The sequence below is a fragment of the Eubalaena glacialis genome, chromosome 2 (assembly GCF_028564815.1).
Source record: "Eubalaena glacialis isolate mEubGla1 chromosome 2, mEubGla1.1.hap2.+ XY, whole genome shotgun sequence".
Lineage (NCBI taxonomy): Eukaryota > Metazoa > Chordata > Mammalia > Artiodactyla > Balaenidae > Eubalaena > Eubalaena glacialis.
This window is the reverse complement of record NC_083717.1, coordinates 153,819,827-153,825,899: the sequence shown is the minus strand read 5'-3', so window position 1 is coordinate 153,825,899 and position 6,073 is coordinate 153,819,827.

Genomic DNA, 6,073 nt, shown 5'->3' with positions numbered 1-6,073 from the left:
ATAAAGTCATTATTCCTCATATTTATACATGTGTATTGGTATAAATATTGCTTATAGAATACAAAGTGCAGAATACTTTTCTAATTATTAACATATCAGGTAAAATTAAAACCTTAGTTCTTGTTACTTTTAAATATTCCTCTGTGGTAATTACTATAATATTCTGTTTTAAATGCTCTTTGAATAATAGCTTCAATTGTAGCCCTCACAGCAATGAGTCTTACAAGTTCATTATTTTAGTCTTCCAGTTTTTGAGTAAAATAATGCCCTCTCTCTAAGCAGCATGCAAGGGAGACAGCTTATTATAAAGTCCTCAACACTTAGCAGTCATAAACTGGGAAGGAATGGGGTGGTCAGCTTTTTTGGGTGAGAGTTGTTGTAGCTGCTGCAGGGATGTCCTCTGTGCTTCAGAGCCCAGCTCCTATACCCGTAAACTCGTGAGAGATGATCAAGAAACAGGCTTTTGATATATCTTTAAGGCTCTTATAAAAGGGGTTGTTTATTGCATTACTGAAGTATAGGTACACAGTAGGAGTCAATCAATAAATCTCTACAGCGGGGCAAGTCTCATACTCTGCCAACTACATGCCAGGTAATTTAAAACATGAAGGAAATGTTAACTATTGGCATTCTTGCTAGTTAATTGTGAACCTGTTAAAAAATAAAATTTGATCATTATCAGTCATTATAAAATGAAGTATTAAAAATTATTCACCATGTGATTTTCTCAATATTCAGTAGACTTTTTTTTCTGGTGGGTGGGGGGTATTTTCTCAGTTTATTTTAGATTCATTGTTTTGACCTTAATTTGTGCTCTGAACTCTGTCAGCCTTGAATCAGTAGACTCTTTTTTGAGGTAAGTAATAGTATTTCTTTTTTTGAGCATACAATGAAGTAATTAATTCATTTCAACTGGCTGTGTCATCCAGCAAGTCTGTGTAGACCCAGTTATTAGGTCTCTGATTGAATTACCTGACCAAAAGGAAGGCTATAAAGTTAATGTTCTTGATTTCCCTATTAAATACACAAAAACTACTGTTTTCCATTCATTATCTCTTAAAATCTGTGGTAAAAAATTCACTTACCTCCAAAAAATAACACTAAATATTACCAAGAAATTTTCTACAGATCAGGGAGATTTGCTGTACTTTATTTTAATAGAAATAGAACCACTATTTGCTCTCTAAATTTCACAAGTCACATTAATTTGAAGAAAAAAAGACACATACATTGTTTAGAAGTTTATAGCATTTTGTAATGTGCACACACATCTCCCCTGATCTAATGAGGTACACTGTGAAATTTATTATTCTATGGCTACCGAGGGTGGGGAGTATTTTATCACTGACTTTCTTTAGAATTGTTAGCACGTGGTGATAACAAAAATGCGGACTGACATTTAGTCAGTTTTATTATTGTTTCAAAATTCTCTACAGACAGTGCACCCCCTGATCAACTGCACCCAGGCCGGCACTCCCTCCGCCCACCCATGGTATGCCACTGCTTTTATCTCATTCATGAATCTGAGAGAAATGCAAGCCAGAAATGTCAACTAACTCCCTCAGGGAGTTAGTCTAGGGCTTCTGACCCCAAGTCCAGTATTTTCCTGCTACACTTCCTCTGCCTCTAAGACAGGACAGCCAGAACTTGTTCTATGATAATACTTTAAAAAAAATGTATGTTTCTTGAACATTGAAAAATAGATACTACCTAAATCTTCCTAAATTCTAATCCAAACCAGAGCCAAACCCTTGCAATAATATTCATTCCTTCTGTATTTCACCATGTCTCCCGCGGAGTCAAAACCACTAGGGAAATCAACTGCTGTTCCTCTCACCTCCAAGTGTCTAATCAGTCACAAAGCCCTGTTGATTCTACCTTCTGAATACTGCTCACATCTATCCCTTCCCATCCTTGCTAAGGGTCTTGTCTCATCACTAACCTCTTTCAAGCAACCTCCTTCCCCTCACTGGTTCCTTCCTCTAAGGTCTTATCGAGTATCATCATAAACAAAATGAAACAACCACCCCTTGTCCACCTTCCCTCTTCAGCCTGCTGTCTGTCACCCCTATTTCCTTCCCTTTGCAGTCAAGCTCCTAGATTCCTTACTCTCTTCTCATTGGGTACATTTTCTCATCTTCCATTTGCTACTCAACTATTGCAATCTGCTTTCGACCTCATTACTCATTGGAAACTATGCTTGATCTAACGGCCAGATTTAACGGTCACCCAGGGGTTTATGCAATCCATGGTGGATGCTGCTTCTTGCTTCTTGCAGGCAAGTGTAGTACATTCTAGAGCAGCAACCTCTACTCCCTTGGTGCAGAGCTCAGACACAGAGCCATCCACTGAAGTTCTCGAGACCATAGGTTAGTACTCAGGCCCCATTAGTACCCATCGGGTGCTGCAGTTGTGTGGGCCCAGGTCCATCTCCTCTTCACCATGCACTTGCAAATCCTTTTTGCTCCAGATCCTCTAGACTCCGTAACAGTTGGGGCACCCTGCTCTTCATCCCTCAAATTCCGCAATTTCCATACCATCCCTCCTTAGGACAATGCCTCTCATACTTCAGTGTAGGTGTGAATTACCCAGGGATCTTAGAATGCAGATTCTCATTTCTTAGGCATGGGGTGGGACGTTTCTAACAAGCTCCCAGCTGATGCTGATGCTGCTGGTAGGAGGACTGCAGTTTTAACCAATCGATTTTAATTCCCTATTTGGGCCCAGGCTTTACAGGTGAGTCTCCCCTACCTGGAAACTTCTCCTCTTAGCTCTGAAATACATAATAAGCCTGCTACCTCCCTACCTGGAGGTAAAGAATAGAGCTGACCTCATCATCACAGCAACTTTTCTGAGAAGAGGCTGAGAAACTTACATTCTCCTCTTTTCTGAAAAGCAAAGGTAAAACAAAGCACCCCGAGACACAAGATGGCTGATTTCTCAGTTGGCCAAATATGCCTCATTAAATACATCACTCACCTGCTTAGCTTTTCTCCCTTTACCTGCTTCTTAATTTTTCCTACTCCCTAGCATTCCACCCATGGTTCCTTTCTCTCTTCACTCAATACTCTGTTCCTAAGTCATCATATTCATGCCTGCATTTTTCTTTCTTGTAGAGAGGCTGACATCTCCCAAGTCTCTAAATCCTAAGCTCCAGAGCCATACTGCAGATTCACTACTTGGTGGACAAACCAGACTCATCTGCCCCTAGAATGTGCCCCTCCTCTCATATTCCCTAACTTGATCAATGGTACCACAATCCATCGAGCCAGGAACTTGGGATCTATCCTTGGCTCCTTTTTCATGCCCTTTTGTCCTGCCTGTTGATGCTCTGAGGTGGATGTCTGTGGATTTGGCCGGCATCATTCCTTTCCCCTTCTTTTATCAACAACACTCTCCTTTTCCTTTGGGAAACCATCCATCCCCTGCACATAGCCTTGATGGGGCTGCCAGACAAGGGGTACTCCAATCAGACTCTCCTCTAAGACCTGGGATCTTGAGAGAAATGACATAAGGTCTGAAAAATGGTTGAAGCAGACTTATTCCTATAGAGCCCTAAAGAGATCACCCTCAGTTCCTTTCTGCTGTCTCTACCTGTAGAGCTGCCCTGACTCCTCTTGTTCTTGGGGTTGGCTGTTAGACTATCCTTTTGAACTCCTTCTATCCTTCCAGTAAATTCTGCTTTTGCTTAAATGAGACAGTGCCCTCAATATATTGTTTATATCCGAAGACTCTAATCCATATACTGCCTCCTTCTTCACTGTAAATGCCTTAGTTCAGACTCTTTCATTTCTCCCCTGGGCTATTACAATGCCTTTTCTTTTTTTTTTTCCAAATCTATTTATTCATTTATTTTTATTCATCTATTTTTGGCTGCATTGGGTCTTCACCGCTGCATGTGGGCTTTCTCTAGCTGCGAGGAGCGGGGGCCACTCTTCGTTGTGGTGTGCAGGCTTCTCATTGCGGTGGCTTCTCGTTGCAGAGCACGGGCTCTAGGCGCGCGGGCCTCAGCAGTTGTGGCATGTGGGCTCAGCAGCTGTGGCTCGCGGGCTCCAGAGCACAGGCTCAGTAGTTGTGGTGCACGGGCTTAGTTGCTCCGCAGCATGTGGAATCTTCCCAGACCAGGGTTTGAACCCGTGACCCCTGCATTGGCAGGCGGACTCCCAACCACTGCGCCACCAGGGAAGTCCCACAATGCCTTTTCTTAACTGGTCTCCCAGTTGCCAGATTCTCTTCCTACAGTCCTTATATTTTTAAACAACATTTATGACATTGTAATATATTTGTGTTTGCCTAAAACTGTAAGGTCTTTGGGCTAGGATCCTTATTTGTTGTTTCTGAAAACCTAAATAAACTAATCTGTTATATATTTTTGGCTTAGTTCAGTGGTTTTCAGCTGAGTTGGCCCCCCTGAACATTTGGCAATGTCTGAAGACATTTTTAGTTGTCACTACTGCCATCTCGTGGGTAGAGGCTAGGGTTACTGTTAAACATCCTACAGTGCCTAGGGTAGCCTCCACAACAAAGAATTATCTGGCTCAAAATGTCAATAATGCTGAGACTGAGAAACCCAGTCTTATTTTACCACCTTAAATGAACTTTACTTATACTGTAAGTTTCCAGTAGGATATTTTTCCTCACTAAAATAAGTGCCCAAAACACTAATATTGTTGATTCTAAGACCTGAAAGTATACTAGTCATTCTTGAGATCAGTGTTTCTCAAACGAGCATCAGAATCACTTGCAGGGCTCGTGGCTGGGCTCCATCCCCAGAGTTTCGGATTCAGTAGATTTGGGGTGTGGCCTGAGAATCTGCATTTCTAACAAGTTCCCAGGTCATGCTCATGCTGCTGGTCCAGGGTCCACACTTTGCAGACCACTGCTTTAGAGAACTTAAGGGTTTATCACACTTTCCCTCATGAGAGGCCATGCCCAGAAACTTGAGATGCAGCTTCCCTGGGCAGGCAGGCCCTTCCTGTTCCTGTATCTTCCCGCCAGATACCTGGAGCTGCATCTGTGGCGACTGCTTGGCTGGCAGCACCTTAAACTCAAAACATACCACATTCCAGAGAACTGATGAAGGCTGCCAGCAGGGCAAGGAACCAGTGACTCTCCCCTCTTCCCTGACACGTGTGAGAGAGTAATGGTCCTGAGGTCCAGGTCCTTGAAAACAAGGTGACATCCTGCCTCCAGGATCCATATCCTAGCTCCTCAAGGCACCTGTATCAGAATCACCTTTGGGGTTTAGATTCATGGGTCCATCCTCAGTACTCCTGGGAGTCAGCCAGCCAATGTGCATTTTAATAAGCTTACTACATCAGTGGTTCTCAAAGTGTGGTCCTTGGACCAGCAATATCATCACCACCGAGCAACTTGTTAGAAATGCAAATTCTCGGACAAGACCCCAGATCTACTGAATCTGAACATCTGGGGTTGGGCCCAGTCAACTGTGTTTTAACAAGCCCTAGGTGATTCTGTTGCATGCTCAAGTCTGAGAACACCTGGTTTAAGTTTTTCTGCTCCCTCAGATTTAAGATCTCCGAATTTAGATTGTTTTCCACTTCAGGTTCTAGATTCCTTTCCTACCTGTAGATGCCAGAAACACCCACAGGAAGCAAAGCAACCCCCCCTCGCCCCCTGCCTCTCTGTAGGACATGTGTGTGTATCCAACAAGAGAGCTTGAGAGTGAACCCTTGTTGAATTTGGCCATCTGTGTGAGGACCAGTCCCGCTTTATCTGATCTGGCTGGGCAGTGGTCCCTGAGGAGGTCGACCTGGCACTCTCTGAAGCCCACCTCCCTGGCCGCATAACCTCGGGGAGAGGTGATGTCCTAGACCGGCTCTTCTGAGGGTACTCGGCCGGCGTCCCGCCCCGCGCTCCTGCGTAAACACGCGGTTCCCTTGGCAACGCCTGGAACGCAAGTCAAAGGCTCCGCGGGTCCCGGGCGACGGTCAACCCTGCGGCCGAGCGCAACTCCCGGCAGAGGCCCCTGACCCCGGCCCCAAGCCACCTCGGGCTTGCGGCCGCCTCCCCCGGTGCGGGATGAGCAGACCCGCGGCCGCCGCGGGGCCCC